The sequence below is a fragment of the Podarcis liolepis genome (assembly GCF_965112155.1).
Source record: "Podarcis liolepis genome assembly, chromosome: 15".
In the NCBI taxonomy this organism is placed as follows: Eukaryota; Metazoa; Chordata; class Lepidosauria; order Squamata; family Lacertidae; genus Podarcis; species Podarcis liolepis.
In genome coordinates this window covers 18,500,295-18,525,146 of record NC_139566.1, presented here as the reverse complement: position 1 = coordinate 18,525,146, position 24,852 = coordinate 18,500,295, and the positions used below count along the sequence as shown (strand labels likewise).

Sequence of the window (24,852 nt, the reverse complement as noted above, 5' to 3'; positions counted from 1 at the left end):
TTATGTCTTGCGCCGAAGGGAACTCTTTAATAATCGCCACGCTGCAGGAAGCTCTCGATCTGCTGAGGACGCTGGAAATAGGATCAGATAGTTGGTGTCTGCCTCCCCCAGGACCAAAGTTTTGGGATTCTTCTTGCCTATTAAGTGGCACGAATCCCAGATTTTGGGGTGGGAGAGGGAGGCTGGCTACCCTTTCTAGACAGACTAGTAATCAGCTTCTGACATTGACACTCTCTCTCTCTCTCTGTCTGCAGTGAAAAAGCTTAATACATAACCCAGGGTTCATACCTAGAACTGGGCTGCTGTACGTTATTTCTGCAGGGTCTCTGTACAAGATCAGAGCCTGGCATGTGCCTCATTTGTTTGGCTGTTTCTTGACTTTAACTTTAGGAGGTGCTGGTGGTGGGGGCAAACGACTCTAGTCCTCATGGTTTTGTGGAGCAAGATTTATTGGAAATGCTTTAGGCAGAGATTGGAGGGAGGTGGCCTGGGTTGGATGGAGCTGTGACTTGCTTGCTTAATTAATTTATGCTTGGCTCTCTGTACCAATCAGAGTGAAGAGTGCAAGTGGGCATTCATTTCTCTCTCCTTTCTGTTGGGTTGGCACAATATCATGCCACCCTCTCTTCCCCTGCCTGCCAAAAATTTGACCATAAGCATCCTTTGTTTACTTGCTTATGTTACTCCCAAAAATGAGATGTCTCTATACAAAATGTGACAACCTGTTTGACAGTTGACCTATGGAACTCACTTCCACAGGAGGTGGTGTTGGTCACCAACTCGAGAGGCTTTAAAACTGGATTGGATAAATTCATGGAGGAAAGGGCTATCAATGGCTACCACCCACAATGGTTATGCTCTGTCTCCGTAGTTCGAGGACGAAATGCTTCTGAATACCATTTGCTGAAACCACAGCAAGCTCTTTTGCTTGCTGGTTTTCAAAGTCATCTGGTTGGCCACTGTGAGAACAGGGTGCTGGACTGGATGGGCCATGGGCCTGATCCAGCAGGCTCTTTTTATGTTCTTATTCAGGGGTTGGCAAGGTTTATCTTGCCTGGGCCAGATCGGTCCCGCAGAGATACCTCCATGGGCTGGATCGCGCGTGTGCCTGTGAGCCTGCAATTTTTGGCGTCTGTGCCTGTGCAGACGTGATTTCTGGCGCAGCAGAAGCGCCTCCCCGCGCCGCACTGCGCCGATTTAGCACAGCACGTGAGCGGGTGGCTCGGTTCGGGGGCAGCTCTTGGGCTGGTCAAACGACCTCCGCAGGCTGCTTCAGGCCCATGGGCCTTAGGTTGCTGATCCCTGTTCTTATTGCATCGGCCAAAGGTTCTTGTAATTCCTGCTGGGGACAACAGCTTCCATGCAAAACGAAGGATGTGCACAAAAACACATCTTTACTCAATGTGTCATGACACCAGAATAAAATATTTGGTTGTCACCAGTGTTACTTCTACTCAGAGTAGATTCACTCAAATTATTGTATATTACTAGCTTAGAGCCATTAATTTAAGTGGCTCTGTTCTGAGTAGAAGTTAGTTGGATGCAACCTACAGTAACACCAACAATAAACATAAATAAGTTGAGCAGCAAAAGAACAACCTGAAATGTAAATCACACACACAGAGCGAGGCAAAAAAAAGAAACCTTCAACTCAGGAGGAACAAATCAACAGAGGCTATTTTATTTTTTGTTCTTTATTAAATTTATATCTTGCCCATCCTCCCAAAGGAGCCCAGGGCAGCAAGCAACAAGTAATAAAACATCTAAATATACCTTTAAAACACTTCTGCTGCAGACGCAGACTGGGTTGGTAGAAGCTCTTTGGAACAAAATGGTGTTCAACACCTTTTGGAAAGGATAAGAGGGAAGGGAGCAGGAGGTGGGGAGCTTGTAGAGGACTCTCCAGAGTTGCTGGGCTACAACTCCCATCATCCCTCACTATTGGCCATGCTGTTTGGGGCAGATGGGCGTTGGGAGTCCAAGAACATCTGGAGGGCCGCACAGGCTCTCCACCCCTAGGCTAGATGCACGTCCCAAATGGAAGGTGCTCCAGGGTCTGGAACTCCAACCTATGCGGCCAAACACAGACACATTTATTTTTTTTTTCTCCTGCTGTGACCTGGATCTGTACCTCCCTGGATGTTCTTATCAGGCAGGCTGACTCTTGAGAGCAGGTGATCCTTTCAAGTACCCCTGTCCCAAATGTATTCCAGGAATAATTGCCTACTATCTCTTAACATATATCATTTACTCTAGCCGGCAAAGAGACAACTCACAACTTTTGCTTATTTAACTTGCATGATTTCAAATTTACACGGTTGACGGCTGGCCGGTTGAGATCGCACAAATTAAACACACGGCAGGCGGAGAGCTTAAAATCTCTTTTTTTGTGCAGGATTTTCCTGGTGTAGAAAGAGGCCGTGTGAGGTCTCATGAGAGCCCCAGTTAGCAAGGTGGAGAACTTAAAAGTTCTTTGCCTTGCTTACACTAAGATCAGTATGGTGTGCCAGCTCCAGAAGATAAGATTGCTTATGCAGGGGCTGCTCCAAGGGGGTGGCGTGCCTCTATGTGGTTTTGCATATATGCCCCCAGAATGTAACCACTGTGCAAGATGCAATTTGACTGTATAAGGAATTGTAGTTACGTCCCAAATATTCCAGAACCATTCGGGCAATTAATGGAGAAGCTTTCTTGTAGGAACTTCATTTTACACAACTCGGCCTCAGTGGTATTTGAAACACCATACAAATTAAAATGGATTTATAATCTGTCTCAGGATAATTGTTGGAGTTGTGGGAAGCTGTATGAGGACTATTTACTTATATTTAGGAGATGTGATGCGATCCAAGGCTTTTGGAGGCAGGAGAAATGGGTATGATATCCCAAATGAACCAATTAGAATATTATTGAATAATCTATCAATAGCATAGATACTGTATTGATCTAGTTCCAAATTTATTAACAACACCAAAAGTATCAATTGCCACTTACAAGGCTTAAACCCCACAAAGTCTTCCTTGGCTCAGAATTTAATCTGCTGTATAAAGAATTCCCTTCTCCCCAAAGTTGTTGTGATAGCAGCCTTCAGCTGTGGGTGTACAAGGGGTAAGGAGGAAGTGTGCATGCAGCACACATCTGGCTTATTTTGGGGTTCCTCCATTTTAAGGAAGGGTCCTCTGCTCAGTGGTAGAGCATCTGCTTTGCATGCAGAAGGCCCCAGGTTCAACCCCTGAAGGCATCTCCATGTCCAGCTGGGCATGTCCCCTGCCTGAAACCCGGGAGAGTTGCCGCCAGTCAGTGTAGAGTAGACAATACTGAGGTAAATGGACCACGGTGGCCTGACTTGGTGTGAGGCAGTTTCTTCTGCTCCTATTAACTGGGCCCTGGTGTCATGGTCCGGTTCACGGGCGATCAAAGTCCCGGCAGGGGACATCAGGACCGGGGGCAAGATGGCGGGGTGGGAGCAGGAATGGGGGTCCAGAAGCCAGGAGTCAGGAAGCCAAGAGTCCAAGGGTCAGAGAGCCAGGAGTCAAGAAGCCAAGGGTCCGTGGGTCAGGATGCAAGGAGTCAAGAAGCCAAGGTTCAAGGATCAGGAAGCAAGATGCCCAAGGCTGGAAGCGTGTTGCTGTGACAAGGAGCCAAAGGGAAATCCCTTCCCATCTCTTGCCACCAGGTGCTGTGAGTTACCAATCAGCCTCGCCTGTGAGGCCTCGCCTTGCCTCTTCAGAACAAACTTTGCCCCAGTCCTGCAAAGTTCTATTGGTCACAGGGCCTGGCTGCACGCACACCTGACACCTGGGGAATTTTGGGGGCAAAACCTAATAACGTAAGAAGAGCCTGCTGGATCAGGCCAGTGGCCCACTGTGGCCAGTCAAATGCCTCTTCTGGGAAACCCACAAGCAGGACTCAAACTCAAGAGCCCTCTCCCCTCCTGCGATTTCCAGCATTGCTGCCTTCGACTGTGGAGGCAGAGCACAGCCATCATGGCTAGTAGCCATCAATAGAGCTCTCCTCCATGAATTTGTTCCATCCTGCTCCAGAGTCTTGTGAATCTTCTACCTTCTTTTGATGTTTTGTTTATTTTGCTTTCCAGTCATCTCCCTGCCTCCGCTCTTAATTTCTGCAGCTGTTTTCTTTTCAGCTTTCACCTCCCCTGGCAGTGTCCTGTTTGTTTAAGCAGTTTCCCTGAGCCAGACTCATCTTGCATTGGCAGTCCCTTGCCTCAGGGTCCTTCATTGTTCAGGGCTTTGGAATGGGCGCAGGGGAAGGACCTGTAGCTCTCACATGGCTGCTCCAAACGCCCTTCTCTCATATCCTTGACATTATTCATTTGTTTGTTGTTGTTTTTTAAATAACCATATTACGTGTCATAAATTGGGTTTTGAGTTGTGGCTTGCCCTTAGCCACACACAAAATTATTTATATAGGGGGTTTTTTAATAGAAAAAGTATAATGCATTGATAAGCAAAGGAAGGCATAGTCAAATGCATAATCTAGACCTGTGGTTCCCAGGGTGGGTGATACTGCTCCGGGGGGGGGGGCAGTGGGATTACTTAGGGGGTGCTGCAAGCAAGGGGGTGGTAGAGGAGTGCTGGAGGTGAGCCACTTTGACTGTATTGATTGCTTATTTACGATTGACCAGACTGCAGCCTGGAGCGAAACACCTTCCTCACTTTCAAAGCTATTTGCTTTGGTCACGTTCGTTTGTATTTATCATTCTGAGGTGTCACAAGTTATGGGATTGCCAATTATTGGTAATGGCTATTGATTTACTTACAAATTAGGTACCATACATCTGTGGTAGGTGAAGGTTTGGGGCATGATTGGTAAGTAGGTACAAATTTCCTTCACCCTTTTTTTATTAGTAAGAATGTGTAAAAGTATTTTTCATGCGCTGTCTGGTGTCACTGGATCCAGGTTATGAATTTTGTCAGATTGAACTAAATAGTTTTAATTTGAGTTTGAATAAATGTGCAATTAATTGCCACTGTTTTGAATTTTATTGTGTTATTGTCTTCCTTAGTGGGTTGTGCGAACCGCTATTCTGAATAATGAGTTTTGTAGGGTAGGGTTCAGGGGCACTGGGGATGAGTTTATGGAAACAAGAGGGCAGGAGCCCAAAAAAAGTTTGGGAAGCTGTGATCTAGATTAAAACAGTACCTTTCTAATCTTCCATTTCTATATTTCTCATGTCGATAATCCACAAAGCAATTCCATCTCTCCACATGAATTCATCGCTGCCAACACTTTTCATGAGCCATTCCGAAACAGATGGCAGATTCCGGTCCTTCCATTTTCTTGCCCACACAATTTTTTGCACCCATCAAAAAGATTAAAGCATGGACTGAATGTTTTGAATGATCCTTTTTTTATGTTACCGGTAGAAGGAAAATCAGAAGTTTTCTTTTTGTATCTTGATCTCCAGTGTTTCTTTTTCCTGTCCGTCTCTCTTTCTTTTTATTGTCCCTTTCTGTCTTTTTTCTGATTCTCTTCTTTGTTTCTCCTCTTTTCTTACTTCTTTGGAGTCCTATGTCTGCGACCTTTATCCAGGTCCAGAGATTGTATACTCATGGGAGTGGTAGATGGTTGATGGAGGGCCCTGGGTGAGAGACAGGGAAATGTCCGTCTCCTAGGTGAGAGCTGGGAGGAGCTACTGTCCTCTGTGGGTGGTAAGGGCTAAGAATTACTTTTAAGAGAGGACTCAAAATTCTACTTCTTTGATTTGTATTTTTTGCAGTTATAATTTTACTGCATTATGAGTTTTTTTTAAAGAAAATATTTCTTTTCAAAAAGATAAGAACCAAAGACCTGTTATAAGAAAAACTGCACCCTTCCCTTTATGGGGTACCCAACAGCCCAAATAGAGTCCTTATGTAGGTTATCGGTAGAAGAAAATAACAGAGGCCAACCAGAGAATATTGAGAAGCAAAGCAGCTAGTAAGCCTGATCTTTATTAAACTGTTGCAACAGGGTGCTCACACCCCCCCCCCCACGCAGGACAGAGGAGGAACCCAGAACATTGGTGTGCAAGCTCTTATATAGATTTTTGATATTGCCACCCCCCAATACATCATACATACATCACTGAATGCGTGGTCTACATCAGAAAACCTGTCTGCCAGGATACCTAATAATGGTCACTGATTGCTTTTACCTGGGCATCCTGGATGTTCTTTTGTGATGGTAAATATTCAGTTCCTGAATCCAGGCCACAGGCTCACCCTAGTCATACACAGATAGGCCCTTGAGACAGGATTTGTGAGCAAAGAGACACTGGGAAGGTTTTCCCATTTCCTTCCTCTTTGCAAAGAAACATTTGAGGTCAATTTGGGAGAGTCAAAATGGTTTCAGGACTGTTTTCCTGTACTGTTTCAGACGTAGTTTATATATTTATGTATGTGTTTGCCTGGTACATTTATGAGCATTTATTTTATATCTTAGACCTTATAATTCTCATAACAGACCTTAACATTATTCTCCACCGCATTCCCAGTGACATTAAACAGGACCAGCAAAACAAAACTCCCCCTGGGGTCTTTGCAGGTTTTCAGTCTGGGGGTGCTTCTGGGTCCAACTCAGTGGCTAGAAGCACCTTTTACCAGCTGCGACTGGTGCAGCAGCTACAACCATTCCTGGATCGGGAAAGCTTGGCCACAGTAGTTCATGCATTGGTTACTTCAAGATTGGATTACTGCAATGTGCTCTGTGTGGGGCTTCGCTTGTGCTTGATCTGGAAACTGTATTTAGTGCAGAATGCTGCAGCGTGATTGCTGACGGGAGCGAGACCCTGTCAGCTTTTAACGCTCAGAGATCCGCTGTGTTTGCCCATTTGCTATTGGGCCAAGTTTAAGGTGTTACCTTTAGTATATAAAGCCCTAAAGAACTTGGGACCAGTTTACCTGCATAATCACCTTACCCCATATATGCCCACTCAGCAGCTTAGGTATGTAGAACTGGCACTGTTACAGGTACAGATTTTGTAAGAAATCTGTCTTTCAATGTGGCAGCATCTACACTTTGGAACTCCCTGCCTTTTGACATCAGTACACTTTTCGCTGTACTCTTTTCAGCTCTTGATAAAAGCATTTTTGTTTAGACAAGCCTGCTCAGATATGTAGACTCTTGACTTGCGTATCTATCCTCTTTTTATATATTTCTGATTTTAAATCCTTTTAAACTGATTTTATTGTTTTATTCTTTTGAAAACTTATTTGTGGTATTTCACAATCAACCAGCTTACAAATTGTCTGGAATAATAATATTAATGAAACATTTATTGAACCACTTGTGAGGCACGATGAAATTCCTCTGGTTGTTCTTTTGCCTCCCCTGCGGAGAGAGATCAGCTGGACTTACTGAAAGCACAACCATCACCCCCCCCCCCAAAAAAAATTCCCACGCCAGCCCCAAAATGACCCCCTGCGGTGTAAGAATTCACGAGAGCAAAGCAGCTTTGTGCGGATTAATGACCTTAAATAAATAAATAAATGTGAGTCTTTAGCCACTCTAATAATTGATTTGAAATGATCATAGCCTGCCCTTTCTATTTAAAATATTTCAGGATGGCTGGCAATCAGTCGATTAATAGCAGTACTTAAAGTAACAAATTAGAAAGACAGTCTAAGCAGTAAAATTCCTAAAAATAAGATGGCAGCATCACTCAAATATGTAACCATTTAAAAGCTGCTAGTTATTCGCAGCTGCCCAGTTATGTCTGAGGTATGGGGAACTTGGGATCGGGGGCAGGGGGCAAACACCCCTCTCTCTGGCTCTCAGGACCCTTCCTGGGTGGCACTCCTTTCAAGCTCTTCTCTGCCCATCTCCTCAAGTGTGTTTGCTTTGTCAAAAAGTGAACTTGAAGCCGTGTGCCAGGATGGAGAAGCGTATCTGTTTTGTGCAGAAGCCTCTGGCTTTTGTGTGGCTGGAACGTTGCCCATTGTACAAGAGAAAAAGTTGCACCTGTTGCTCCTCCCATTTCCCATTTGGCCACACACACTTTTGCACCTGGCCCTGCCCACACCTGACATGCAACCCCCTAGGAGATTCCCTGCAAGGGGGAATGCGTTCTTTGGGCTGAAAAGGGGTCCTCTGCCCATGAGCATTGAAAGCAATTCACGTTATTCCAACAGTCCTTTTGACTGCCCTGTGAGGTAGGCCAGTGTTGCTTGGGAAAGGGCTACCCACCTCCCACCAGCCCTTGGCATGGTGGCTGGCTGGGAGCTGGTGGGAGTTGCAGTGCAAAACATCTGGAGGGCCCCAGGTTGTCAAAGGCTGCCTTAATGGAGTGAAACGTTGTGCCCCAGATTTGGATGTATCGCGTTTCGGCCTCCCCTGGGCCGATCCTGCTTTAGCTGCTTTTTAACAGCCCAGGAATCTTGGCAGCCAGCAGCTCTCTGATCAGGTTTTGTCTTGTTGGCATTTTAAAACCGAATCGCAAAAAGGTCAGGCGTTCACCACCCCTGTCACAGGGGGGGCCAGAGAGAAGCTTGAAGGGCCGTCAGACAGCAGAATGAATGAATGAATCACACATCTATTGTGCTCTCTTTTTCTTTAAGTCACATCCTTAAAACTCTTCTAGATTTTAGTTGGTTTTAGTTCAGGGGTTCATTGTGAAAAATGTGAGCGTGGATTGGGTTGTGCCTGCTGGTTACACTTCAAGGAGTCGGAGTGTACCATTTGGAGATGCAAGCATGCATGTGGACTTCCGTATGCATGTGATCCAGTATGTCTCCATCCTGCCCATTTCCTTAGAAAAGTGAGCCAGTGGTGGTGTAATGGTTAGAGTGTCCACCCAAGGACCTGGGAGATCAGGGTTCAGTTCCCCACTGGGCCATCATGAATCTTGCTTGGATGACTTTGGGCCAGTCATTGCCTCTCAGCCTAACCTACTTCACAGGGTAGTGGTGGGGATTAAATGAAGAAAGGGGCGAAGAAAAAGGTGGGGGCATAAATGCAATCAATAAATAAATACATGGTACCCTTGAGTGTGGGCCAGGCCAGATCCACCCTGTTTAATTTGTCCCATGTGTTTATTCCTTCTCCAACAGACAACTGATGGACAGGGATTTGTTATCAGCTGTTGGGATTAGTCCTCTTGCTGGGGTAAAAGAATATGTGGACTCTTTTGCAGAGAAAGTAACTCACAAATCATGCATTTCTAAGGGTGAGGAAGACCAGAACATTTCTAATGATGTCTAGTGAGATTCATTTCTTACATGTTAAATTCAGATATGCAAAACTCTCTTGCCCCATCAAATTAAAAAATGTGGCTCTCATGATGCATATTGCTGCATTTCTCTTTCTATATTATTTGCTCTTTATTTATAATAATAATTTATTATTTATACCCCACCCATCTGGCTGGGTTTATTTGGAATGTACAACCTTAGTACTGCTCCCGTGTTACGCTTAGTAGCTTTGATCTTTTTTTGTCTTGTTTGTAATTTTGATTTTATATTAAACAATTTTTTTAAAGAAAAAAAAACACCTTTGGGGCAAAACCTTTTTTTTTTAATAAAAAAAAACCCTCTTCCCTTTCCTCCTCTACTCCCGGCCAGCCCTTCTTCATAAAATACTGATAAAAGCAGCTCACCTGGCCAGGATGGTGTAAGAATTGCTCAGATCATGTTTGTGGAACACTTTGAACACTTGGTTGCCAGTTTCAGAGTGCCCACAAAGGGTCTGTTTTCTGAGGCTGATGCTGGAATTCATTGGTGGGAGAGGGAGAAGGTCAGCTCCCTGTTGCATCTCTGCATGAGTCACTGCTCCAGGTGAGGGTAGACAAATCTGCCAGTTTTGGTTTTTCTCGGTTTCTCATTCTTCCAATTTTAACAGGAGCTTGCCACATTTGCGCACCAGAAATATGAAATCCCACAAGCATTTCGTGACACATCTCCTAAAATAAATTATTTATGTTCAGTTTTCCCTAAAGCACATCTTTGTATATTGTCATAGCTATATGCAGCTTTATGCACTCTTCCTATAATTTTTATGCACAGCTTTTTTTCCGTTGTAGAATGCAGTGTGTGGACTGCAAATCTTGAAGGATAGCTGCATTTCTGATTATTGCATTGCTTCAGGAAGTGCAAATCAGGCAGGTTCATATTGAATGTGGATGGGACCAAATACCTCCCCCATCCCAAGATCTAGGTTTGGACTCCAACAAGGAACCATGTCCAGACCAACCATTCTCCTATAAACAAAACTAGTAAGGGGCATGTGGAACTGGGCTCCTCTAAGAGTGTGTGGTTCTTATTGCTGCACATTTTGAAAGCACACCCTCTCTTGGGGAGGTAGGTGGTCTCCCATTGTTGTGTGTTTCTTTGTTTTGCAGCGTGAGAGGAGTTTGGGAAGCCATGACTGCAATTAGTATAGAAAGCATCAGGAAAAATAAATAAATCTGAATTTAGCGCTGAAGCAACAGAAAACTTTCAGGTCTCTAGAGGGCAGCAGAGAGCCATTCTGAACCCTTTCTTTCAGGAAAGCCAATGGAGCTGGGCTGGAATCCAATATGATGGTTTGAACACACTGCGATATGAATGCTGTCTCTTTTCTCTCACTTTTGTCAGGGGAAGATGATAGAGAGAGAGGGTGGCAGACAGAGAGGTCTAGTGGAGCTGAGTGGTAGGTCACAGATGAGGAGCCTTGAAATGTAAGTGGAAATCAAATGAGATGTTAGAAAGCCGCAGTAGATATATTTACTGAGTCCTCTTATTTCTCAAGGGGTGGGGTAGGAAAGTCCCTCTCCACTGGGTAGTCTCCAAGTCCTCACTGGGCTTTTCTGGCCAGTAGTTATTAGCCATTAGAGCATCTACTTCTGAATAGCAGGGGCTGTTTCCTCCATGCCTTGTTTGTGAGCACCCAGGAAGCACCTGCCTTGCCCAGCCTTCTCCAGCCGGTGCCCTCTAGAAGTTTGGGCCCAACTCCCATCAGCTCCCAGCCTGGAACTTGTAATCTGGAGGGCACCAGGTTGGGGAAGGCTGCCCTAGCCTTTATAGATCCGTGGATCCAAAGGAAAGCATGAGGGAGTCATCTTGCCCGGTGGCTTTGTGTGATGTGAGGCAGCCCCTCCGAGCGCTCAGGCTTCCCTTACAGCACGGCTGGGGCTGACTGGAGATGTAGTTGGACAACATCTGCAGGACATCAGGGATAGACCAAGCTGGCGGTCTGGATTCTGGGTGTCTGCAACGAAGATATAACAGTCTGTTCCGTTCCAGAATCCCTATGAGGATGGGACAGAAGGCAGGGACAGCTGGGCAGTGGATGGTTTCCAGTTTCACCCTTTGACCTGGAGAACTCAAAGCGCCTGGCCCTGAATGAAGGCCAGTCTGGCTACACCCAAGACAGATCTGTTTCTTCTTAACCAGAGAGATCCTTGCCTCTCTCTTTAGCCCCTGCTTCCTCCTGCTGGGCCCCTTGTGGTTAGCCTGGTTAATCTCCCAACGGAATGTGCCTTGGAAATGTGAGCGAACCAGTTGCACCCCTCTGTCTCCCTTGTGAGCAGTTTATTGGAAGGTGGGAAGGGCGGTTGTCCAGAGTTCAGTGTTGGGGGGGCACAGGTCCCCAGGGATTCATATCCTGAGTCGCCTGCTGGGTCTCTTTGCGCGCGCACGAACACACACAGAGGGTGAGCACAGCTCCTGGGTTGGCCTGTTAAAAAAATAATAATCCGAGGTAAGGTGCAACCCCCAAAATATTTTTCCCGTGGGCAAAATTGGAGGATGAAACACATGTACAGTATTGAAAAGTCTTTGGCTGGAGAGGAGCTCTTGGCTCCTTGTGCTTCTCTCTGGTTTTTTAATAGCACAAGCTTAATAACACTGGTGCACGGGAGAGCAGCTTTCTGGAACGAGAAACTGCAGAAGTCTCCCAAAGGCTGGAAGAGCGGCAAGCAGGAAGGGCCGGCGGGCAGAGAGAGAGAGAGAGAGCGCTACAGAGAGAGCGCACTAGCCGTGGGAGGGCTTCAGTCTCCTTGCAGATTGAGCCAGCCTGCAAAATACTTGTGTGGGTGTTATTCTGTGGAGGAAGTGGAAGGGATATTTTCTCTCCCCTTTCCCCAATCCCTCTCCTGTAAATGCTGGAATTCGAGGTCACCCAGTGCTACGTGTCTGCAGTAAGCTTTGGACTGATGAAAGGAAGGTTTCCCCACAAAGGGTGATTGAGTTACTAGCCACAATGGCTCTGCTCTGCTTCCGCAGTCGGAGGCAGCTTCTGGGTGCCAGTTCCTGGAAGGGAGAGGGTTCTTGACGGGTCCTACTTACAGGTTTCCCAGAGGAGGCATCTGGTTGGCTACTGTGAGAACAGGATTCTGGACTTGATGGGGGGGCTCCATTTGGCCTGATCCTGTACACTCTTTGTACATTCTTATAAGTTGAGAAACTCTTTCCGCAAACTATGCTGATCGCCAGTGGCTTAGATGGCTTTCAAAGGGGAGAGTAGTAGCAGCAAGAGATTTATTAGAGGCTGATTTAGAATTGATGGCTAAATGGAGACTCCATGTCCAGGGGTGCTCTATCTCTGAATGCCAGCTGTTGTAGTAATTTGCCTTCATGTCATGCTTGCTTGCTGGTCATTGTGGAAAGCTGGAAACTGGATTGGGAAGACATTTGGCCTGATCCAGGAGAACACTCCTCATGTTCTTATTTCCTTTCTAGCCTCTCTTTCCTCCTGGGAGCTCAAGGTGGCATGCGCTGCCCTTTTCCACCTCACCATTTTATCTTCTCAACTGCCCTCCAAGGTATGTTTGACTGACAGCTGGTGATGGTCCCAAGATGAGCTTCATGGCTGAGTGGGGATTTGAACCCAGGTCTCCTAGCCTGACACCCTAATCATAACATCGCAGGCAAGAGGAAGCTGGACTTCTGGGCTTTGGACCCAATGCAGCAAGGCAATTCTTAAAAATTGAGGACGGCTTCTTTTCCTCAGAATAGAGGCCTCCTACCCTGCCTTGAAACCCGCCTTCCTTCTCTGATCCACTCGCCTACCGGCCTCTGTTATTAATAATTATTACTTGTGGATTGTGGGAAGCGGCCCCGGGGGCTCTGGGTCAGGGTGGCTGCGTTTCAGGGGCACAGATCTGGCTTGTAAATATTTGGTTTCCGAAGTGCCACCGTTGCCAGCCTTGACCCCTCACAGCGGCAAGAGGTGCTCTGCTTAATTTGTAACTGGGCCCCCACTGCGCAAACAGCTCAGTGGATAATTAACCGAAGCCGCCTCATCAGAAGCGCAGCTCCAGAGGGAAAGGTAAAAAAAAGGCCCAGTTGCTGCATTTTTATTTTAAATCTTCATACTTTGCAAGTTCCTTTTTTCAGGACCGGTAGAGAGCAGCAGAGCAAAGAGCACACTGCATCTGCCCCAGTCTCAGTCCCCACCATCAACAGCCAGGCAGCTCTTGGGTGACAGGGTTGCTGTGAAGTCTTGAGGAGCGGGCAGAGGAAGATGGAACTAGGCTCCAGTGGGCCAGTGGTCAGCAAGCCTGTGGTTCAGTGGCAGAGCTTGATCATGAGCAGCACCTAGTGTTGAGCATAAGAAGAGTCTGCAGGATCAGGTCAATGGCCCATCTAGTCTAGCATCCGTTCCTGACAGTGACCAACCCAATGCCCCAATGGGAGGCCCCCCAGGAGGTCCTGAGCTTAACAGCATCTCTGCCCCCTTGTGATTCCCAGCAGCTGGTATTCAAAAGCATTGCTGCTTCTTGACCTTGGAGGCAGACCTATTGGGGCTAGTAGCCATTGATAGCCTTCTCCATGAATTGGTCCACTCCTCTTTTTAAAGCCATCCAAGTTGGTGGCCATCACTGCCTCCTGCGGGAGTGAGTGCCATAGTTTAACTCTGCACTGCACGAAGTGCAGAAGAAAACACAAGAACCACCTTCTGGATCAGGACAAAGGAGGCCTATCTAGTCCATCATCCTCTGCTCACAGTGGCCAACCATGGGAAACTTGCAAGCAGGACCCGAGCACAAGACCCCTCTCCTCCCTGTGGTTTCCACCAACTGCTGTTCAGAAGCACTACTGCCTCTGACCGTCATGGCTAGCTATCGTTGGCGCAGGTGTTGAGACAGGGAACTGTTAGCCCCATGGTGATCTAGGAGAGGCAAGAGACACCGAAATCTTCATTTTGGAGCAGGGCCATTGCTCTGTGGGAGATAATCTGCTTTGCATGCAGAAAGTCCCAGGTCCAGTTCCCAGGGGGCATCTCCACGTAGGGCTGGAAGAGGCTCTCTGCCTGCAACCCTGGAGAGCCATTCCCGCCTGTCAGTGCAGACAACACCAGAAGGCAACATCCTCTGTTCCTTTTATACAAGGAACTGCATCTACTTAGTGCTTCAACACATTTTCAGTCTTTCGCTCAGGTCCTTAATCCAAGCAGAGAGAAGCGTGACTCAGCTTCCAGAATAAATGATCTGCATAGTGCTAATTTGCATATTTCCTTTTTTTCTCCTTACACATTCTTCTTTATTTGATCATAAGAGGGGCAAGGGCACCTCAGCCCCACTCTCAGCCAGTGTAAACCTTATTCGGACCTCCCCTCTCTGGCTTCTCAGCAGGCACTGACTGCCCACATCATCCCAGGCTTTGCTCTGTGGCCATGAGGTTTAGAAACTTGAGTCCCATTTAAAAATGCACGGTTTGTAGGCATCGGCTTTTGAGCACCCACAACCACTTCCAGGCCCGTGTCCCCCCAGCAGCTCCTGCAGAATTGACATATCCCTACAAGGCAGGGTGGAGTGGGAACCTTAAAAGTATCTTCGCACATCCAGGGTTATCATTCCCACCTCCTCATTCCCTCTTGCATAGCTTCAGCCTTCCACCTTGACTCTTTTCGATACAGACTCCTCTGCCTTTTGAGCATCTCTTCTCCAGCCTGCCTCCTTAGACTCCATCTTTGCTGTCCTCTTAATCTCCCTGTTTTATCTCTTTCTGCAATGCATCCCTGATATCTCCGCTGAGCCTACCTTCCCAGCGGCAGCCCCTCTTATCTGTCCAGGTGATAGAAAGTAAGAGGTACTAGAAGGTACAGCATTCTCGTAGCGGGAATCTCTGCGGCTGTGCAGAGAGCTCTTGACAAATTGAAGGCGAGTGTTTAGGCGCAGCTTGAGGCTTTTTCTTTTTGTCTTGGGAGGATCAACGCAGCCCTTAACTTGTTTTGGCTCTAATGCCAAGGATGCAAAGATTAAAGCTGCCAGCAGATCGATTATTTGTAATTGATTTAACCTTTCCTCTGTCTGGCATTGACTGATCTTTAGATTTAAATGAAGATCCGGACTGTGAAACTTCTGTAAAGTTAACGTGCCTATAAAGCCAAAGATCGAACAGGATGGTTCCTCTTAAGCGCATGGTGTGTGTGACCTTTTAGCGCAAAGGCCGTTATAACCATAGGCAGCCTTCCACGGGCCACATGCTGGAAGTGGGTGGCACTGATGTTTTGGACTGCAGCTCCCATCTGCCCAGTCAGCAAGACTGCATGATGCTTGGGCTGATGGAGACACTGGGGCTGATGGGAGATGTAGTCCAAAACATCTGGAGGAGGAAGGTTGGGGTAGGCTGATATTTAAGAAGCAAACAAACTGGAGAGCAAATATAACATCATGCCTTCCTCCTCAGACTACAACTTCCATAATCCTTGGCCTTTGTCCAGTTTTGCTGCCAGGACTGCTGGGATCAGTGGTGCCAGGGAGGGGATCCTAAGACTCATGTGCCTTGGATGTCATTGGAGGGTGAAGAACTCGAGTTTGTGCTGTGTTTTCTGCTGAAATCTTTTAATGCTCAAATTGGTATGGTACATAAGCAAAAGAGGATTCAAAGGGACAACAGGTCCCGTGCAGTGCTAAGCAAGCTAAAACATTGAAGCAGCGAACTACGCTACATTATATGGGAAGGGGGTGGGCACAACTTTAGGGCAGCAAGCAGGATGTTCCTTTGGAATGGTCAAACAAACGGGAGCTCTTTCTGGTGGTCTACAGCTGAGCTGTCTGTTTACGCCTGTGCTGGTGTCTCCAAGTCCTCGATGATGGAGGGGGGATCAGCGCCAGCTCTGAATGAGACTGGGCGGTGGACGTCTCCTGAGAGGATGGGATGGGGGCAGGCCCGAGTAGTGCCAGAGGTGAGGCTGGCACAGGAGCCGGGGCTGAAGTCGGTACAGAGCACCTGGGTGACGTCAGAGGGGACGGGGCAGAGTGCTGGGGCAATATGCCACTGGGTCCCTCCTCAGGACCCGACTCCTTGACCATAACTTCTCTTGGGGTGACTCCTCTGTTGCCACGCTTCCTGTTCCATCCCACTGGGCCCTTCCCAACTCCACCCACCGCTCATCCTGACTTGGCCAGTGTCTCCTCGGGACTCATGGTGGAAGACATCTTAATCTTAATTCGCATGGTATAATCAAATCTGGGACATCAGAACATGGTTAGAGTAGGGACCAAAGCCAAGCAAGACAGCTCTAATCTCCACCCCCACACCCCGGACAATCTTAATGCCTTGCGTGTGATTCATCTCCCATTTTTCTCCTGCCTCCAACACAGCGGAGATATCCTATCTTCATTTCCAGAGGAGTGTGGCTGCCTTGATGGAGACGTCTTAATATCTGTGACTAGCAATCGTTGCCTCCCTGCTTAATCAATGCTCCTTACGCACCGACCTCTCTGGATCTCTGTGTTTGCCTGCAAGAACTGTTGTTGTCAGCCAGTTCCAGGGACTCGTTGCAAACCCCTCTCTCCGTCTGCCTTCCCCCTCCCGTTCAGCCCCTGGAGAGTTTCTGATGAGCTCGTTGCGTGTTTCATTCTCCATCAATTCCCACCATCGCGGCAAGGCAGCAGCAATTGCTTATAATAAAACATGTCTGTGGCCTAGGAGTGAGTGATGATGCGTCTTGCATGTGCAGCGGCACTCGGGCGTTGAGCGCTTCTGCAAACAGAGTTGGATCATGGCGCTGATCTGGTTGTGTCGTTCTCACATGGCACAGATAAGAACATAAGATGAGCTGGCCGGGTCAGGCCAATGGCCCATTTAGTCCAGCATCCTGCTCTCACAGTGGCCAACCAGAGGCCTGTGGGAAACCAGCAAGGAGGACTAAAGCACAAGAGCTCTCTCCCCTCCTGTGACTTCCAGTAACTGGTGTTCAGAAGCATTGCTGCCTCCATAGCCATTGTGGCTAGTAGCTATTGGTAGCCTTAACTGCCACAAATTTATCCATTCTTATTTTAAAGCCATCCAAATTGGTGGCCATCACAGCCTCCTGTGGAAGTGAGTTCCATAGTTTAACTATCTGCTGCATGCAAAAGTACTTCCTTTCATCTGCCTGAATCTTCCAACAGATAAGCAGCCTTTTTTGATTTGTCAGCAGCTCAGGGTGCGTTGTGGTTTGGGCACTTGGTTCCTCTTTGGGGGGGGGGGTGTATTTTAAGCCGGGACGTTCAGCTGGCAGTGCTGGCATTCAGCACAGTTTTACTCGGGAGAAAGTAAAGGCGTTAATCTAAAATCCAGTTTCTTTCTGCCAGCAGCCTAGAGGAATCTTAGGTGATTGATTGTACAAGTTTGGAGTGGTTAATTGACTAGATCTGCAAATATTTGTCTATGAAGAAGACAATATTTTTTAAAGATGAAAAGAGTGCTTTCTTCTGTTTTACATGGAGCCTGGATATGATGTGTCAGACTTCATTATAGAAGCATTCCCTCTTCCTGTGTAGGTGAAGAAGAAAGGGATGCCTCTTCCCAAATGACAGTTGCTATCTACAGTTTTTAGACATACCAATAATTAAATTATCAACATTTTTTTAGGGGGGGAATCCTGTTGTGCTCCTCTTCTTCCTTCCTTCCTTCCTTCCTTCCTTCTTCTTCTTCTTCTTCTTCTTCTTCTTCTTCTTCTTCGGGTGCCTGGTTAGTCAATCCAAAGGATCTCAGGCTGTAATCCAGTCTCTAGAGCTGGGCTGTGGTTCAACCACTATCGCATTCACAGTCCTGCTGCTCCTCCCATCTGGGGCAGAAGGCTGGGTGAGCAGGGCTAGGGGTGGAGGACAGGCAAATCAATCAAGTGGTGGCAGTATGCCCAGCTCAGGATCCGGTGGCCATCTGTTCCATCATAATGACTCATTTGGACTGGGGCTGATGGGAGTCCAAAATGGCCACGCTGGCTGGAGCTGATGGGAACTGTGGTCCAAAACATTTGAAGGGGACCTAGTTGGCAAAAGACGATGTAGAATCTTAAAAGGAAGGATGAGGCCGCAGCAGAGGAGAAGAGGGGGCAATGCTGTGGAGAAAGCCAGCTGGTTGATGATGGACTGGAGATTTGTGACAGACAGGCAGCAGTTCTTCCTTGAGACAGGATCAGGAGAGGGCCCAAGACAGTCCTTGGGGGGTCTGCCTGAAGCTGGAGGCTGGAGGAGGGTGTTAGGGAGAGGTGGCAAAAGATAAGCTTGTGTAAGAGAGGAAGAGGTAGGCATGAAGGTCCAAAGCAGTGACTGGTCCAAAGCCACCCAGTGCGCTTCATGGCTGAGTGGAGGTTTGAACCCTGGTCCTCCCAAGTCCAGTCCAGTGCTTGAAACATCTACTGTACACTGGCTCTGTACACTGAAGGCTGAGAGTGGTGTGCGTGTGTGTGCGTGCAAGATGCAGAACATCAGCCTTCACCGACATGATGCTCCCCAGATCCCGCTGCACCCCAACTCCCATCAGCCCCATCCAGTGTGCTTGAAGTCCTGCAACATCTTACAGGGCGATGGGAATAACTCTGCAAAACAGCAACACAGAGATTCGGAGGGAACGGAGCCTTAACCGCATCTCGCATTGCTCAAGTGCCTTATCCTCCGTTGCTGCTAATTGTTGCCAACTCTATTACAAAGCCTGGCTGCTCAGGGGGGTGATCAGTTCGCTCCTGGCCCCTAAGCAGCTCAGTCGAAGAGGATGTGTGCTACTCTCTTTGATGGGGTGTCGTCATCATTGGGGGCCTGTTGGACGTTTTCTGGCCCTGCCACGAGCCCACCCCTGCCTGCTGCTGCTGTGCTGCTGCAGCCCAGAGGAGCAGTTGCTGAATCTTCACGGTTTAATTAGATTTCTCCGGCAACGGCATTACAGAGAAAACGGCGGTTCTCTCCTGCCCGGAGGGCCAACAATCTGGCAACTAATGAAGAGGCAGAGGGCCAAGCGGGGAATTGGCTGGGAGTGCTTGCAGGAGAGGAGGGAGTCTTCCTTACACAGGGATGCCTTTCTTTGGAGGCCTCCAGGCCCCAGCACATTTCTCCCCCTTCTCCAGGGGGCTTCATAACCAACCCTCTTGGAATAGGCACCTCTCTTGTTGCATGGATCTAACAAAACTCCTTTTCTTCCTGACTCAGCCCTCCGATTTGAGCATGCAACAGAAGCTATGTGAATCTAGGTATATCTTCATAGTCCGAAGGACTAGAATCTTGATTTGAAACAGGTGGAGGGCACCAGACTGGAGAAGCCTGGCTTAGATTGTCTGCTGCCTTCTCTCTTTTTGGCCATTGCCGCAAACCAGTGGGCCTTCTCTCCTTCCAATGCCAGTGCCCAGTTTTCCTCCCTGAGTGCTGTCCTCGGCTGCGAGGCCTGAGGTTCACCTGTCTCTGCCTTGCCTTGCATCAATCCAGAGAGACAAAAGCGCTTAGGGAGGTGCTGGCCTGGATGGGCAAGTCTTCTCTGGGGCTTGTTTTTATTCTGCAGCTGTTCAATCCCAGACCACGGAGAGGGTGGATTTATATATGAATTATGGAGTGAGCAAATTATTTAAAAATAAAGAATGAAGGGAAGCTTTTTATTGCCTTGGCTGCTGCCCGCTATGCCATTATTGGCAGCATCATAAAAAGAGTGGGGTGCGGGGAGAACAACCCGTCTTCGCATGGATTGCAAATTGCGGTGGTAATTGTAGCATCTGTGTGCGCTCGGAGAGTCAAAGCGTGGCCAGGTGGGGTGGCTTTGAGCACAGCAGTATGGGCATTATACGTGGCTGGCCGGCTGGCTTAGTTAATAGTTTTGGCTCTGAAGAGCTGGGCGTTCCGGCCTCCCCACCCCAACCTCCTACTAGCTCTGTAGTCAGACCAGATGGAGAGGAAAGCGCCTTGTTCCTCTAGGAGTGGGCCGCATCCCACCTGATTGTAGAATTATACAGTTGGAAGGGACCACGAGGGCCATCTAGTCCAACCCCCTGCAGTGCAGGAATCTTTTTTGCCCAGTGTGGGGCTCAAACCCGCAACCCTGAGATTCAGAAGCTTATGTTCTACCGACCGACCTGTCCCTGAACCAAGGGCCCTCCACAGTCGTGTTGGCTGGGGCTGCCGACAGAGGCAAAGCAACCTGCTCCGGTACCCAGAGTGGCGCTTGTCCCAGGGGATGTGGCATGCATCCTGGGGGGTGTCGCCAATCAAGGGTCACCATTTTGTCACACCCCCCCCCTTTGGAATGGTACCCGGAGAGGACCGCCCCCCGGACCGCCCCTGCCTGCAGAGAGTTTGCTGTCCGAAACAGCTGGAAGGCACCAGGTTGGGGAAATCCTCAGCTGCCCTGCCCTTTCTCTCTCGTGGCTGCAGAGGTGGCAGAACTGCCGCTGTGAACATAATTCCCATCCCACATTTGTAAAAACTCGATTCTTCAGTGTGGCAGCGCTTGCAGTTTGGAACTCCTTGCCCATTGGCATCAGGCAGGCCCCTTCGCTGTACAGTGGTACCTCGGGTTACATACGCATCAGGTTACAGACTCCGCTAACCCAGAAATAGTACCTCGGGTTAAGAACTTTGCTTCAGGATGAGAACAGAAATCATGCTTTGGCATCGCGGCGGCAGCAGGAGGCCCCATTAGCTAAAGTGGTGCTTCAGGTTAAGAACAGTTTCAGGTTAAGAACGGACCTCCAGAATGAATTAAGTACTTAACCCGAGGTACCATTGTACTCTTTTTGGCGTCTGCCAAAAACATTCTTTTTTAGAACTAAAAGGTAAGGGTATAAAAGGTAAAGAACCCCTGGACACTTAAGTCCAGTCAAAGGCGACTATGGGGTGCGGCGCTCATCTCACTTCAGGCCAAGGAAGCCGGTGTTTGTCCACAGACAGCTTTCCAGGTCATGTGGCCAGCAGGACTAAACTGCTTCTGTTTAGAACTAGAAGCTTAGAAATTTGATGCAAGTTTTTAATCTGGTTTTAGTCTATTGTTATTTTAACTGTTCAGGCATTTAAAATTACTGTTAATTTTTTGGGTGATAATCTTATTGTTTTATCTTTGTTGTAAACCATCTGCAATGGGTTGGCCTTGTGAGTTGCCAGCCTGCTTGCTGCACCTGCCCTGCCCATCCGCCGTGGCAGGCGTCTTGCCAGTTAGCAGATGTAATCAGAAGCGCACAAAAACGATGTCTGGTTTATTTCTTCGCTAATGAAACTAATTCTATACTGCCTTTCACTCTCCAGAGAATATCAAAGTGGTATCGTGTTTTAAATTATATGCTCCCAACACACATACCTGAACCGCCCCGCCCCCCCCCAACGTGGAGGCAATAATGCTTCTGAATAGCTGTGGCTGGAAGCCATGGGGTGAAGAGAATGCTCTTGCGCTTGGATCCTGCTTGCTGGTTTCCCTTTGGGGCATCTGGCTGGCCACTGTGAGAACAGGATGCTGAACGAGATGGGCCTTTGACCTGATCCAGCAAGGCACTTCTTATGTTGACAAAAGCAGTCTTACATCCTGTTTTAAATCTCCTCCTCGAACCCCTGCATACCAGAGGAATGGCACTTGGGCACCTAAGCTTTTCTTCACTGCCTAACCTTGAAATGCATGCGCCTAATAAGTAAATTAACTGAGGTGCGTGGTGACATGTATCCAGGGCTGTGGGTGCTCTGTGGTTCCCCCAGTCCTGGTAGTTTCTGGGTGTTGGTATATGAGATTAGACTACTGAGCAGTTCTCAGCTGCAGATTTTAATTTGCTCTCTCGGCCCCGTTTCCTGCAGGTCTCTAGTTAGTCATGAACGTGAGCTGGATTCTTCTGTCCTCGATTAGATGATCAAAGGGAGGCAGAAGGGAAGGGCTGGCATCCCTCTGATTGGATCTCCCCAAAGGGAGCAGAGCATGCAAGGAGTGTGTGCCCTCCCCAGCCTGGCTTAATTACTTCCCCATCTAATCATAAGTGGCGCAGTAATTAAAGCGCCACCGCCAAGAGGGAATGGCCTAGGGACAGTCTAGACGGCAATTTGCAGCAGTTTAAATGGGGATGCTGCTGTCCCAGGCAAGGCACATTTTCACCCCGACCCCCCCCCATGAAACCGCTTGATATCTGCGTACCTGTTGGGCGAGGCTAATCCCTTCCTCTTCCTCTCTCTTATTCTAAAGAATTCTCTCATTTTGCTCACCTTGCTCTCAAACATCAGATGGAGCAGAGGTGATAACAGGGGCTTTTGAGAGCCAGGAAAAGTGTATGGTTGGGTTTATAATGGCCCAAGGCTACGTGCGGAGCATTTGATGTTGGCTGCGAAAGCCAACATCAACTTTTATTAAAAAATGATAATCATAAATAAAAAAGGAAGTTTCTAGCTCTCATTATTGTGAAAGTTGGCTCGAAGGTTCATGTGGGCAATCGATGCCAGAGAGGAGTCGCTGAATAAGTTTCTCTCCACAGTTTCTCTCACTGCCTAGCCAGGGTGGTGGGGGGACGATGGGGAGACAAACAATAATAAATAATTCCAACTGCCTTGAGCTTCCTGTGTGGCAAGGTGGAATAAAAAGGCATACAATAAAATATGTATTACATAAAAACATATCGGAACCAATTATGCCAAACATGATTTATTTATTTGCGGATTTATATGTGAAGTGCTCTTTGAAGCTTATATAATAAAAAAGAATTAACACTTTTCAAACATTATTTAAATCAATAATGACATGGAAAACAATATACAAAAGGCAGCAAATAAAAACTGAGTGAAATATGAGAAATTGCAATAGCAAAAGTACTATTTATATTGTCTGTCTATGTGTTCAATTTTTTAAAAAAATATTACTAGAGTTGATTTATTAATTGCTTTCTAAACCATTATCTCAAAGTGATTTGCATATAAAATACTGTAATTAAAAACAGTTTAAAAGTGGACACTTGTGGCAGAGACCCATTTATCCAGCTGGGAAAGCCCATTGTAACAGAAACATCTTCAGTTTTTTCTGGAAAATGCAGACAGTGAGGACCTGATATATCTGGACAGGAATGCTATTCCACAGGACAGGAGCAGCCTTACTAAAAGCCCTGATCTGAGATACTGTAGTAACCTGGTCCTGAGCTATATAGAACCTTTTATGTTAGTACCAACACCTTGAACTTTACCTGGTAGCAAATTGGTAGCCAGTGAACATCCCGCAAGCAAAGTTGGGGTTAGTTTGCCCCCACAAGCAGCCTAGTTACCTTCTGACATATAATCCTATAGGTAGTACCAACATTATTTTCCACACATTGCAGACAAGCCAAGAAAGAGAGGCTAGTGAGTTCTTGGCAGAGGCTGGACTTGAACTGGGGTGTTTCTGATTTCAGAGCTCACTCTCTTAGGCAGTGATCATTTTAATCTTTGGATTTAATGGTCTTACAGCATTTACAGCTTTTTAGATGAGGCTGGGGAACTTTTTTGGTAGTCTGGGGGCCACATTCCCCTGAAAACAACCTTTCAGGGGCCACATGGCAGTAGTAGGTGGGGCCAGGAGCAAAAATGTACAGATCCATGGATTACCTTTGTGCAGCAGGGCACTTTGCAGCCATGCAAAGGCCAGTACATCTCGCCACTGAGGCAAGCAAGAGACTTCATCATAGTTCTAGGACATGTCCCAGTCGGGTACCAGCACTTGAGGAGGGTGCAGAGTGCAGAGGGTGGGAGGGATGTTGTCTGGAGGGAGTCCAAGAGCCAGATAGAAAGGACTAGAGGGCTGCATTTGGTACTTGGGCCTGAGGTTCCCCACCTCTTCTTTCAAAACATGTCTGCGTTTGGGGGCCCCTTCTGCTCCCCCCAATTCTGCCCTGATGGCACCACTGCTCTCAGCTACTTGGCTGCACCAACTGTCAATTACACGGTTCTGCTACGTGTGCACAATTTTTGTGCAGGTTTCAGAATGCAGATGCTGCTGGCAGGGCATGTCGATGGACTGAATTGGGTAAAAAAAATTCCCAGCACAGAGTTCGCGACCCTGAGTCGAGAGCCTCAGCTGCAGAAGGTTTGATCGACTGCCAGGGCAGGGTGGCGCAGCAAAGGCCCCGCATCAAGGGGGATGGTTGAGCGTGCTGAATTGTACTTGGACAAAATGCCTCCTGATTTGTATGGTCCACTCCTCCAACACCACACACACACAGCCCTGAGCTTTCACAGCTTCTGTATAAGCAAACGCTCTCAGTGGTGTTGTGTCCCGAGCCCCAAGGAGGCATCATGGAGGGGCTGCTCAGACCAGAACAAGGGGTGAGATGAGTTAGAGGAGCTACCATTGGTGACCCATTGGTGACTCCTCCTCTGCATCACACCACCGTCCCCAGGAAGTCTCCCCGGGATTCAAGACACCTTGGGACTCTCCTCAGACTGCACCTCCTATCCAGACCACACACCCCACTGACTATGATCCATCCCTTCCTTGAGTGTTTTTGCTTGGCCGGAATGTGTCCTTGATGAACTATGGTAATGCCTCTTGCTCTCCTGGATGGAGAAACCTCTGGCTTTTCCGTGACTGTAGCATAATGGGCAATACCAAGAGCCTGCAACCCAGCCTGCACATTACGTCTCCAATATGAACAGCCCATTGCCCTGTCTGCTTTTGCTTCTGGCCCCCACCAGTGGCATGTGGCCCCTGGAAGATTGCTTTGGGAGGTGATGTTGACCCTTGACCTGCAGAGCAG

General features: G+C 47.7%; 1 protein-coding gene across 13 annotated transcripts in view; it reads left to right on the top strand.

Moving 5' to 3' along the window:
- The window catches only part of PC (pyruvate carboxylase), a 259,664-nt gene that overhangs the window by 15,439 nt on the left and 219,373 nt on the right, over positions 1–24,852 (top strand). The window contains exon 3 of one of the 13 annotated variants that reach the window (XM_083478192.1): positions 255–346. The exons of 11 other annotated variants lie outside the window; for them this stretch is intronic. The gene's annotated coding sequence lies outside the window, so the exon portion shown is untranslated. Of the gene's footprint in view, positions 1–254; positions 347–10,573; positions 10,652–24,852 lie in introns of those variants that run through there. One more of the 13 variants, XM_083478193.1, reaches the window with a different exon arrangement.